The sequence below is a fragment of the Macaca nemestrina genome, chromosome 1 (genome assembly GCF_043159975.1).
Source record: "Macaca nemestrina isolate mMacNem1 chromosome 1, mMacNem.hap1, whole genome shotgun sequence".
NCBI lineage: Eukaryota > Metazoa > Chordata > Mammalia > Primates > Cercopithecidae > Macaca > Macaca nemestrina.
In genome coordinates, this window is record NC_092125.1 from 190,824,133 (window position 1) to 190,837,299 (window position 13,167).

The window sequence follows — 13,167 nt, forward strand, 5'->3', positions numbered from 1 at the left end:
GTCTCCCTCTCCCCTCTCCTTCTCCTTCTTTCCCCAGCCCCATTTCCAGGCTCTGCTGCCACTTCAGGCTTTTCCTTGTGGGTATGTCAGCCTCCTAGCCAGTCATGGTGGGGCTCCCATGGGGTGGAAGAACCCGCGCCTTCCACCCACAAAGGTTTTATATCTGCTCCTGACACCTGCCTGTGCTGTGTCCCCTATACAAATGATAAACGGGTCAATTCTCCAAGAAGACACAGTTAAATCCTTAATGGGTATGTGCCTAACAACAGAACAGCAAAATATGGAGGCAAAAACTGACAGATCTACAAGGAGAAATAGATGAATCCACTAGTATAGCTGAAGACTTCAACATCCTTTTAAGAAATGGACAGATTCAGCAGGCAGAAAATCAGTAAGACCATAGTTGAACTCAACAGCACCATCAATCAACTGGATATAATTGGTGTCTATAGAATACTTCATCCAGCAACAGCAGAAAACACATTCGTCTCAAGCTCCCACAGAACATTCACTAAGACAGGCTGCATTCTGGGCCATAAAGCACAGCTTAACCAATTTAAAATAACAGAAACCATACAATGTCTGCTCTCAGACCACACTGGAATTAAATTAAGATAGCAGGGTAATCATTCTCCTTCAGTTCTCCTGTGCTATGTATATTAAAATAAAATGGTTATGCCTTTTCTTCTATTAATCTGCCTTTTGTGTCAGTTGATTACAGTGGACCTTCAGAGGATAAAGGGCAAGTTTTTCCTTGGCCCCTTTAGTAAGATGGGCCAGTATTAAGCTAATTTCCAATGCCATAGCTAATCACATTATATTGAGGTTGAAATGCAGTGGAAAATTGAAATGTATCTTCCACATATCCCCTCTTGGAAGACCTTAGAGATGGTTTTTAATATTTTATCAGAGAACATGAGAAATAGCTTGCCAGACCCAGAACCCAGAAGCTTTATACATTAGCACTTGAAATCAAGCCAAATGGAAAGTATATACTCGCGTGGGAGGTCTGGGTGTCTGGGAAAGATGAGTCTAGTGATACACTGACAGAGGATGAAAACAAAGCTTAAGAAGGAAGCAATCCTTTAAAATTTTGTTGTCATTGTTTTGCATTTAGACTTACCAGTTAAAACATGCCATTTTTTACCCTTTAGTTCAGATGTATTTCCCTTCTTAGAGATAAAGACTCTAATAGATTATTCAGGTTGGGCGCGGTGGCTCATGCCTGTAATCCCAGCACTTTAGGAGGCCGAGGTAGGTGGATCACCTGACGTTGGGAGTTCGAGACCAGCCTGACCAACGTGGAGAAACTAAAAATACAAAGAATACTAAAAATACAAAATTAGCTGGGTGTGGTGGTGCATGCTTGTAATTCCAGCTACTCAAGAGGCTAAGGCAGGAGAATCGCTTGAACCCAGGAGGTGGAGGTGGCAGTAAGCCGAGATCGCACCATTGCACTCCAGCCTGGGCAAGAAGAGCGAAACTCCATCTCAAAAAACCAAAAATAGATTATTCAAGCCTATGTATAGTTCAGATAACAAGCTGTCTTCCAATTTTTCTCAGAAGTATGCTTTTTTGTTGTTGTTGTTGCAGAGGCAGTATCGGCACCTGCCAGCAATGTTGCAGAGGAGATGTCTGTGTTGAATAAGGTGTGGACTCAATGACCCCTTAAGGCCTCTTGTAATTGTTAAGAGTTTTGGGATTCTGAAATTCTCCACAATTCTTAGAACTTGTGGTCCTTAGGCTAGGTTATTCCAAAATTTTTGTTTCTTAGATTATTTGGTATTAAAATTCTGTGAGTCTCAGGTTTTATAAGTGGCACTAAATGTGATAAGGCATACAAAAATTACTACCTAAACATGTGGCCCAAATTCCTGTTGGGAAAAGGAACTACTTTTATTGAGGAAAATGCTTTGACAAGGGCTTTGAGTTGAGACCCTTCCAAGAGCCTGGGATGGCTTATGCCTGGGTTCCTGAGGAGCAAATTGGGAGGGAGAAAGAGAAGTGAGCAGAAAGTGACAGGTCGGGGAGGAACAGCTCACATCTCATTGTACCATCTGGGTGGCTATAAGCATAGCTTGCTTCACAAGATGTGATCCCTCTCCAGAACATTCTGGATCTCTGTATAATCTTCTCTCGGGAATGCTTAAGGAGAGTGATTTGATTTTTATATGGAAACCAAGCTTCAGTTTCATCACATTCAGGTCAGTGTGGCTCAGGACAAAGCCAGCATGATTTTCTGGAGGCAGAGATTACGGTAGTAAGTGTAAGCCCTCTGGGACTTAGCCGACTTCTCTGGGAGAAATGTGGGCTTTCTCACGCAATGGTGCATGTCATGCTGCATCTAAGGAACTCCATTCACATCAAAGTCTATGTGAATGGCCTTCTTTAGAGGTATATTGTGTACAACCTGAGCAACGGAATGTGACAGCCCTGAAACTCAGGCATTAGAGGACATTTCGCCTCCATCTGAAGGAATAGGGAGATCTCCCTTCTTCACCCTCCTAGCTAATATTCTGGTGCACGTTATATTTATATATGTTTATAAACCTCTATGTTTAAGGTTCTAAGGTCCTAGGGTTCTATGATTCTACAGTTCTCTGACTCCAAGAAACTAAGAGTATAATCAGGTTCTATAATTCTATGGCAACAACAACCACATAGCTGATGCTATTGTGCTTGCTATACCTTCTAGGGACTGTGCCAGGCACTTTACGTGTATTATCTTAATTAATCCTTAAGCCCTATGACATACACACTATCATTCTCTCCATTTTGTAGATGTGGAAACTAAGGCACAGAGAGTTCTGTCATCCGTCCAAGGTTATGGTGCCAGAACTGAAGCAGCTGGTCTGACTTACAGCCTCTTCCCCTCTGCCTTCCACTGCTGACATTCCAATAAGCTCCCTTCCTAATTAATAAGCCTCCTTTCACTGGGAGCTGCCTTTTCTCAGCTGAGGCCCCAGAAGTTAGAAAACAGACCTGAGTTCTTGTATCCTGTGTTGGCATGTGCGAAGCTGTCATGCCGCGTTGTGTTGTAATAGGCTGTGTTGTGTTTCATGCGTTTGGCTCCATTGTATTACGAATTCTTCTATCACAAGCACTGAATCTGATCTGACCTTGTAAATCCAGCTTTCTGTCCAAGGACTGGCACACTTTGGGGGCTTAAAAAATGTTTATCATATGAGTGACTAATTGTCCAAATGGGCTGTTGGGAGTGAGCTCAGGTGTCTGGCAGTCCCAGAGCATCACTGCAGGGGAGGGAAGATTTCCCCTCTGAGGTTCAATAATGGAGTCTATGAAATAAACTGAAAGCAGAAGGAAGGGTTACAGAAGAAAAGGTACACAAATATACTATACGCATGGAGACATCACATGAAAGAAAAGCGAATGTCCTAAACCTCAGTGAGAGCATATGGACCTCTTACAGGGGGTGAGTGGAGGGAGGATTCAAGCAACTTATGAGAGAGTAAATTATTTGGGTGAAAGATGAATGGTCCCTCAGAATGATATGTGATAAAGTCTGTCTGGGGTGGTGTTGACTCAGTTTCCTGTCCTGTGATCTGAGTTTACTATTCTCTGGTTCATGACGTTCCTGGGGAGGGGATTTATAACCACTGAGTTCCTTTTGGAGGATTTATCTTGAAGCAGATATAGGAAGTTCAGAGAAAGTCCCTCCCTGCATTTGCTGTTCCTCAAATGCTCTCAGTTTGAAGTCCAAAGTGATATACCTTGGGAGTGGCATTTCCTGAACTCTTACATCATCCTGAGATTGCATTCTGACGAGGCTGGCAAGGTGGGCACACTTCCGAAGGTACATGAGCAGGTAGAGCCAAACCAAAGTTCCTCCTCGCCAGGAGCTTGGAGCCAGGAGCAGGACAACCCTGGGTCCCAGCTCAGGATCAGGTTGTAACTGAGTCAAGATGCAGAGCCTGGAGGGAGCGTCATCTGAGCGGGGCAGGTATGAAGAAGAAACTAGCCCCAGATGCCTCCAGGTGTCTACGTCTCATCGTTACAGGGAGCCATAAGAGAGAAGTGGCCAGAGACGTAAAGGTGCTGGAGCCAGGTATGCTCGGTGCTCTGCCTTGTAGTCTCTTCTGCTTTTAGGGCAAGGGCCCCACCTGACACCCAGCCTGGCTCCTGGGGGCTCTTCCCTAGGCTGGGTTTTGCCCTGACTCCCAGGTATAGGCTGGAGTCCTGCTGTGGACCTTCCCAATCGCTAGACACAGACCCAGCTGCATTTGCTGACTTTGAGCCTGCTCAAGTCAAAAGCCCAGGAGTGCCTTCCTGCCTTAGCCTCCCTTTGGTCCTGAGCCCTGGAAACACACAGCTGCCTTCAGTGTGGCCAGCTCCACAGCCTATCTGCCCCTCTCCCACCTCAGCTCTTACGCTGAGAAGTGCTCACACTTGCTGAGCCAACTGCCCTGTCCTAGGCTAGGCATCGGCTTCTCCTACCTGGCCTGTGTCTGATCCTCTTTATTGAACACTCTGCCTGACCTCTCCCCCTTCCACCCATTCCCCAAAACCAACTTCCATAGCATTGTTCTAAGAGGCAGATCTGGCTGGGCGTGGTGGCTCATGCCTGTAATCCCAGCACTTTGGGAGGCCGAGGCGGGCAGATCACAAGGTCAGGAGTTGGAGACCAGCCTGGCCAACATGGTAAAACCCGTCTCTACTAAAGATACAAAAAATGAGCCAGGTGTGGTGGCAGGCACCTGTAATCCCAGCTACTTGGGAGGCAGGAGAATCGCTTGAACCCGGGAGGTGGAGGTTGCAGTGAGCCAAGATCGTGCCATTGCACTCCAGCCTGGGCAACAGGGTGAGACTCCATCTCAAAAAAAAAGAGGCAGATCTGACCATGTCCCTTCTCTCTCTAAAATCCTCCAATGACTGCTCCCTGCTTAAGGCAGAAAGTTCTAGTTCCTCAGCCCAGCTTTCCAGGCCCTTCATGGATGCCCCTGCTCTTCTCCCAGCCTCCACTCCCTCTGCTCCCCTGAACCTGCCACGCTGTAGCCATCACAAACTTCGTGCCTTTGCATTTGCTATTCTCACTGCTTGGTATGTGCTCCATGAATTTCTATGCATTCTTCAAGAATCAACCTTGCCTGGGTTACTCCTCGGTTTTATAACACCTTATGCACAACTCCACAGTGGCAATTATCATGTTGTATTAGAGCTATCTGGTTGTGTTGGTGACCCCATCCAACTGGGAATGCCATGTGAGGCTGTATATTGCCTATGGCTTTATCCTGTGCCTGGCACATGGCACCTATGTGTTGAATGAGAAAGGAAGAAGTAAATGAATGGCAATGAGCGAGTGAAACGGTGACATCCTTGATGGTGTGGGTGGGGTTGGAGTGGGCAAGGGATCCTGATGAAAGGAAACAACAGAACGCAGCATGAAGACACAAGAACCGACTCCAAGAGGGAGGTGAGGAAGCTGCCCCGGGAGTGTTCCCCCCATCTCTCTGTGGGAGTCCATCCTGGACCGGAGCTGTGTGCTCTGAAATCCTCGGCATCCCTGTCATTTCCTTGTGTTTGTTGTTTCTGCTACCCCTGTGAGGAAATGATTCTTAACCCTGCCCCTGGGAAGAGTTGCTCAGACCTTACCCAATGCTGTTTTCTTCTGTGTAAGATGAGGGTGGGAAGGCGGCTGCACAGCTCACTCCTACTCCAGGCACCAGAACCCTCCTGGTAGGGGGTATCGAGGGCAGGGCCTGGGAGTTTGGCCCGCAAGGCCAGAGCCAGGACAAGAGACTGGGCCTGTGAGAAGGGGGAACCAGGAAGCCACAGGGCCTGGAGGCTGGATCACTGAGCCCTGCGGCCACCACTTGATCCCCCAGGGTGGACTCCTGTCCCAGGTCTCTTGTGCTTAGCCACATTCCTGATGACACAGCACTTCACGCTTAGCTGAGCCAAAAGAGCAGGAATCACCCAAACTTTGGGTCAGGAGGTTGGGGGGAGAAACTACCTATTTTATTCACTTTCAGGACCCAACAGCATGCCTAGCACATGGCAGAGGAGCTCAAAAACTGTTGGGAAGAAGGAAGGAAGGAGGGAAGGCCGTCTGTCCTTGCTGGAGCCAGAGGGCTATAGGGAAGAGGCACTTCCAGAGGCCGATCCTGGTGGTAAATGTGGCCATCAGAGTGAGGGACTGCTTTGGAGAGGGGTGGAAGGCTGGGGGTCAGAGTCTCCTACACCCACTTCCCACCTTCTCAAGCTCTCTGCCCTAATCTTGGAGGTCTGGGGTGGGCATCTCAATGGACCCTATTCCTGTTTAAATATATCCCCCACCCTCTTCCATGGCAGGGGTTCCCAATTCTGGGTGGGCATCAGAATTTCCTGAGAAGCTTTAAAAAGTGAAGATTCTTCAATCTAAATGCCCATCTGTGATACAGTGGATAAAGAAAATGTGGTACATATACGCTATGGAATACTATACAGCCATAAAAAGGAACAAGATAATGTCCTTTGCGGGGACATGGATGGAGTCGGAAGCCATTATCCTCAGCAAACTAATGCAGGAACAGAAAACCAAACACTTCAGGTGCCCATTTACAATCTGAATGATGAAAACACATGGACACATGGATGCAGAGGGGAACAACACACACTGGGGCCTATTGGGGGTGGGATGGGGGGAGAGAAAGCATCAGGAAGAATAGCTAATGGATGCTGGGTTTAATACCTAGGTGATGGAATGATCAGTGCAGCAAATCATCATGGCACACGTTTACCTATGTAACAAACCTGCACATCCTGCACATGTACCCCTGAACTTAAAATAAAAGTTGAAGGAAAAATGTGAAGATTCTTGAGTCCCACCTGAGGCCTCCTTGAGGGAGGCCTCCTCTTCTCCCTCTTTCATAAACTGTTTTGCCAGGATCTGAGCCCTCTTTCTTTTCTTTCTTGTCTTTCTTTCTCTCTTTCTCTCTTTCTTTCGATGGAGTTTTGCTCTTGTTGCCTAGGCTGGAGTGCAGTGGCGCGATCTCAGCTCATGCAACCTCACCCTCCCTGGTTCAAGTGATTCTCCTGCCTCAGTCATCCCAAGTAACTGGGATTACAGGCACCTGCCTGCCACTATGTGGGGCTAATTTTTTGTACTTTTAGTAGAGATAGGGTTTCTTTATGTTGGCCAGGTTGGTCTCGAACTCCTGACCTCAGGTGATGCACCCGCCTCGGCCTCCCAAAGTGCTGGGATTACAGGCATAAGACACTGTGCCCGGCCTCTTTTTTTTTTTGAGATGGAGTTTCACTCTTGTTTCCCAGGTTAGAATGCAGTGGTGCGATCTCGGCTCACTGTAACCTCCACCTCCTTGGTTCAAGCGATTCTCCTGCCTCAGCCTCCCGAGTAGCTGGGATTGCAGGTGCACACCACAACGCACTGCTAATTTTTTGTATTTTTAGTAGAGACGGGGTTTCATGTTGGTCAGGGTGGTCTCAAACTCCTGTCCTCAGGTGATCCACCCAACTTGGTGTCCCAAAGTGGTGGGAATACAGGCATGAGCCACCGTGCTCAGGCCCCAAGCCCCCATTCTTTCTGTAACCTCAAGATGGCATATAAGCTTCTGCACCCCATTGCAGGGTGAGGAGTAATTAACCACTCTGTGGTTCTCCCTGTGTGCACATTAATAAATTTGCATGCCATTTCTTCTATTAATCTTCTATTAATCTGCCTTTTGTCAGCTGACTTTTCAGTGAACCTTCAGAGGGCAAAGGGGAAGTTTTCCCTTGGCTTCCATACCTTCCACACCCTTCTTCCACCCAGCCAGACAGAAGTCTTTTCTCTTTCCTGTGTCTCTCCCAGCACCTCCCTGTATCACAGCACCCATCACTCCGCCCTGTTATTATTTAATGATGTCTGTGCCAGACAATTTGTGCAACCTGCCTTGTTTAAGCCTCCCAAGAATCCTTGGAGGTAGATGATGATGAGGATGAGGATAAGGATGATGATGATAGCAACAAAGACTCTGCAGGAAAAAAGGCTGCTCTAAGAATTCTCTATGTGCTGCCAGACCCCTTCATCCTCACCACAGCCCTGTGAGGGGTAGGTTTCATTATTATCAAGTCCATTTTACAGACAAGGACACTGATGCCCAGAGAGGTGAATTCATTCGCCCTTGGTCACACTGGTAAGTGGTGGAGCCAGGATCTAACCCAGGCAGTGCTCCAGTTACCCACTGGGCTTCGGCCCTTATATACATGAAGACCCTGAGGCCCAGGGAAATCATTTTTCCAAACTCACCATTCTCATAAGGGGCAGAGTCATAATTTGCATGCAGTAACCTCTGACCCCATGGCTCCACTCTCCCACATGGCCCCTGTTTAAACCTGCTGCAAAGTAATCTCCAGGTCAAGCTCCTATTCCTGGCCTGTTCTATGATGTTCCCTTCCTCTATTCCACAAACCCCCAGAGACCTGCCTTCCTATCTTCCCAACATGGACTTCCCTCTGATCTCACTGCCTACCCATCCTGCCCCACCTCGAGTTCCCTGGAAAGGCACACCCTGCCCTTACTGAGGTCACAGCTTCCCTGGAAGGCAGAGATCCAGCAACAGTTGGGAGCTTCTCCCATTACTTCTCTATTCCGCATTCTGGACTAAGCAGGCAGAGGCAATGGGGGTGTGGGGGTAGCACCCTCTTCCCCTCCCTGGGATTCTTTGTCAGCAAAGTGGAGAATGGCCCTGCCCTGGCTGCCTGCCAGGGCCAAGAAGACGTTCTGATGGGATAATGGAGCACAAAGCTTCATAAACGCTGGTGGTCCAGCCCCGAATGCCTCACTTCTGGGCCATGACAGGAGGGTGGGGTCCCAACCAGCTGGAGACCCAACCCCACCAAGCTGGCAAGTTACCTACCCACCCTGCGCCCCAGCAGTCCCCTCTAAAGTACATTCTGCATAGAATCACTATAAGAATTGACTGCAGCACAGACTGTACACATATAAAGGGCATCGCGCACAGAGGAATAGTTCCATAAATAAATGGTAGCAATTATGTGAAGGGCCCGGCCTCCCTCTGTAGAATCAGAGCTGTGAAATCAGGCACCTTTTCAGAGAACTCCAGTGGGAAACCAGCTCTCCACAGTGGGCCCTCAGTTCAGCCATCCCACCACTGAGAATAACTCTAGCTGTCCAGCTGGGCAACAGCTGGCTTTCAAAATTGCATTGTAATCTTGTAATCACAGATATCCTTTTTTAAAAAAAAATGTCACCCAAGCTGAAGTACAGTGGTGCAATCTCAGCTCACTGCAACCTCTGTCTCCTGGGTACAAGGGATCCTTCCGCTTCAGCCTCCAAAGTAACTGGGACTACAAGCACACGCCACCACACTTGGCTAATTTTTTTTTTAGAGAGACAGAGTTTCACTATGTTGCCCAGGCTGGTGTCAAACTCCTGGACTCAAGCAATCCACCCACTCTGGCCTCCCAAAGTGCTAAGATTACAGGTAAGAGCCGCCGTGTCCAGCCCTGCAGATATTCTTTACCTCACAGAAGTTGTAGAGCTCTCAACCATCTGCTTTTCTCATCAGTCCTTTACAAAGCCTGCAGAAGGAGTTTGCGTGCTTCCGTGCTGACCTGAGCTCATCTCCAGCTCTGTGTCTTACTTGCTGGGTGATCTTGGGCAAGCAATTTCCCTTCTCTGGGCCTCACTTTGCTTCATCTGTAAACTGGGTGGGATACTCAGCCTTTGAGGGTTCCTGTGAGAATCACAAGCATCAGGCACAGAGGAAGAAGATAATAGTCCTTAAATCACCATTACCCTCATTTTCGAGATGAAGAAATTGAGGTTCGGAAAAGCTCCCTTACTTGCTCCACAGCTAGGACGAAGCAGGGTCGGCTCTGAGTCCAGGACTCTGCCTCCACACAAGAAGCCTCCCCCAGTTTTAAAACTTCTGACACTATGGGGTATGGCTTTGGTTGCTCAAAAACAAAGACCAATCTCAGGGTCCTGTTTTACACGCCCCTTTTTACAATTCTTATTAAGTTACAGCCAGCCTGGCCCAGATGCAGCACCAGGTCCTCCAGAGTGGGTCAGAGGGAACAAGGTGAAAGCCAACACGAGCGTGGAGGGTGAGGCCGTGAGCCCTGTTGTCTGCCAGAAGGCCCACAGACACGGGACAGGAAAGCAATGGGCTTGTCCCAGTCGACCGCACAGTGAGGACACAGTGACCTCATCCCCACAGCCATGAGCACTCTTGTCAGCACCATGCTCCAATTTTACAGCCTGAGTCAGCGGGCAGAGGGACACTGTGCATTTAATAGCCTGACATTGTGCAGAGGGACACTTTGCATTGCCCTGGCCTCAACCCTGCTGATTTATTCGGGCTACCTCAGAGTAAAAGACAAGAATTCTCTTCTCAAGCATCTGGCTCTGGGTAACTTACTTCTAATCCTCTCTTTTGAAGACAATGATAAAACACCATTTTTCACTGATCCAATTGACAAAGACTGAAAAGACAAACCACACCCAGTATCGACCGGAGGATTTCGAAAAAGCAGGTCTCTTTACAGCTGATAGAAGTGCAAAATGTACCATTTTTTTCTGAAGGGCAATTTGGCAAAGCTTTAAAAATTCACCTGTTCTTCGGCCCTGTAATCCTTCTCCTACAGTGATATGTACTGGGTTCTTGACACAAAGTTGTCCTTCACAGAGTCGTTCATAACTGCCCCCAAATGAAAACTGCCGAATTATTCATCAAGATGAAACTGCTTCATTCAATGATGGGCTATCAGTCAACCATTCAAAATCATGTTGGGGCTGGGCACGGTGGCTCACACCTGTAATCCCCGCACTTTGGGAGGCCAAAGCAGGCAGATCAGCCTGACCAACATGGAGAAACCCTGTCTCTACTAAAAATACAAAATTAGCCAGGTGTGGCAGCGCATGCCTGTAATCCCAGCTACTCGGGAGGCTGAGGCAGGAGAATCGCTTGAACCCGGAAGGCGGAGGTTTTGGTGAGCCAAGATCGCACCGTTGCACTCCAGCCTGGGCAACAAGAGCGAAACTCTGTCTCAAAAAAAAAAAAAAAAAATCATGTTGGGGGCAGGGTGCAGTGGCTCACACCTGTAATCCCAGGACTTTGGGAGGCTGAGGAAGGTGGATCACTTCAGTCCAGGAATTTGAGACCAGCCTGGGCAACACAGCGAGATCCCATCTCTCAAAAAAAATTTTTTTAATTTAGTGTGTTGGCACATGCCTGTGGTCCCAGCTACTAGGGAGGCTGAGGTGAAAGGATCACTTGAGCCCAGGAGTTGGAGACCAGCCTAGGCAATACAACAGGACTCTATCTCTTAAAAAAAAAAAAAAAAAATTAGCTGGGCATGGTAGTGTGCACCTGTAGTCCCAGCTATGTGGGAGGCTGAGGCAGAAGGATTGTTCGAGCCCTGGAATTCAAGGCTGCAGTGAGCTATGATTATACTATGGTTATGCCACTGCACTCTAGCCTGGGCAACAGAACCAGAGCCTGTCTTTAACAACAAGAAGAAAATCACATTGGGAAGAATATTTACTCACACAGGAATGTTCATGAGAGATCAAGAGACAAAGCAACTTAAATCCAGAATGATTTGCATTGATATAACCTGGCTGGATAAGCTTTTCCACATTGAGGATTGTCCCCTTGGAACAGTCCCCATTGGAACCCAGCTACCATGCTATAAGGAAGTCCAGGCTATCCTTCAGGAGACAGAGGAGGATGCGACACCATATGGAGAGAATGGCCCAGTCATGTGTCCAGCTGAATGCCACTGCATGAGTCACCCCAGCTGCCATCATGTGGGACAGAATTGACCAGTCAATCCACAAAATCATGAGAAATAATAAGCTGTTGCTGTTTAAAGCCACTAAGTTTTCAGATGGTACTCTTTTTTTCTTTTTTCTTTTCTTTGTTTTTTTTTTTTTGAGATAGAGTCTCACTCTGTCGCCCAGGCTGGAGTGTGGTGGCACTATCTCAGCTCACTGCAACCTCCACCTCCTGGGTTCAAGTGATTCTCCTGCCTCAGCCTCCCGAGTAGCTGGGACTACAGGCATGTGCCACTATGCCCAGCTACTTTTCGTATTTTTAGTAAAGATGGGGTTTCACCACGTTGGCAAGGATGGTCTCGATCTCTTGACTTCGTGATATGCCCGCCTCAGCCTCCCAAAGTGCTGGGATTATAGGCGTAAGCCACTGAGCGGGCCCCTTTTTGTATTTTTAGTAGAGACAGGGTTTCGCTGTGTTGGCCAGGCTGGTCTTGAACTCCTGGTCTCAGGTGATCCACCTGTCTCGATCTCCCAAAGTGCTGGGATTACAAGCATGAGCCACTGCACCCAGCTTGACATGGTTAATCTACAGCAATAGATAGCTGTGGCACCTTGTTTGCGTTCCTAGATTTTCAGAATGCACACAGACCACAAGAGCAGAAGCACCTGTGTGGAGCATTCAGCTTAGTTGTGCACACCTGGAAGGCAGAGCTTTAAGTGACTCCAACTTACTGAGCCTCCACCACTGGCCAGTCATTGTGCAGCTTCCACAAATACCATCACGTACTAGGTACTTAATAAGTATTTATGGAATAAGTGAATACATGTCTTAGTTAACACACTCTGTAGCCCTGGGAGGTAGGAATTGTTTTATTATTATTATTGTTATTTTCTTTATTTTTTTTGAGACAGAGTTTCACTCTTGTTGCCCAGGCTGGAGTGCAATGGCACAATCTCGGCTCACTGAACCCTCCACCTCCCAGGTTCAAGCGAATCTCCTGACTCAGCCTCCCTAGTAGCTGGTATTACAGGCATGAGCCACCACGCCCAGCTAATTTTGTATTTTTAGTAGAGATGGGGTTTCTCCATGTAGGTCAGACTGTTCTCAAACTCCTGACCTCAGGTGATCCACCTGCCTCAGCCTCCCAAAGTGCTGGGATTACAGGCGTCAGCCACTGTGCCTAGCGGAACTGTTTTATTATTACTTAACTGATACCTATTCATTGCAGAAAAATGCAGATATTACAAAAAAGAAAATAATAATTACCCCTAATTCTACTCTCCATAGTTCATTTAACATTTAGCATATATCTACAGAAGTCCAAATATATTACCTATGCATATTTACTTTTAAAAATGTGATAAACATATTGCTCTGCAACCTGTTTTTTTCCCTTCAAAAATACTTTTTGACTTTCTTACCATGT

The 13,167-nt window shown here is 47.5% G+C and overlaps 1 long non-coding RNA gene across 3 annotated transcripts in view; it reads right to left on the reverse strand.

Annotated features, from left to right (window-relative positions):
* LOC105494862 (uncharacterized) overlaps window positions 1-13,167 on the reverse strand; it is a 37,437-nt gene that overhangs the window by 13,672 nt on the left and 10,598 nt on the right. For 2 of the 3 annotated variants that reach the window (XR_011622092.1, XR_011622093.1), the window contains one exon: window positions 9,483-9,695. The exons of the other annotated variant lie outside the window; for it this stretch is intronic. This is a non-coding gene — a long non-coding RNA (uncharacterized lncRNA). The remainder of the gene's footprint in view (window positions 1-9,482; window positions 9,696-13,167) is intronic. 3 annotated transcript variants of the gene reach the window in all.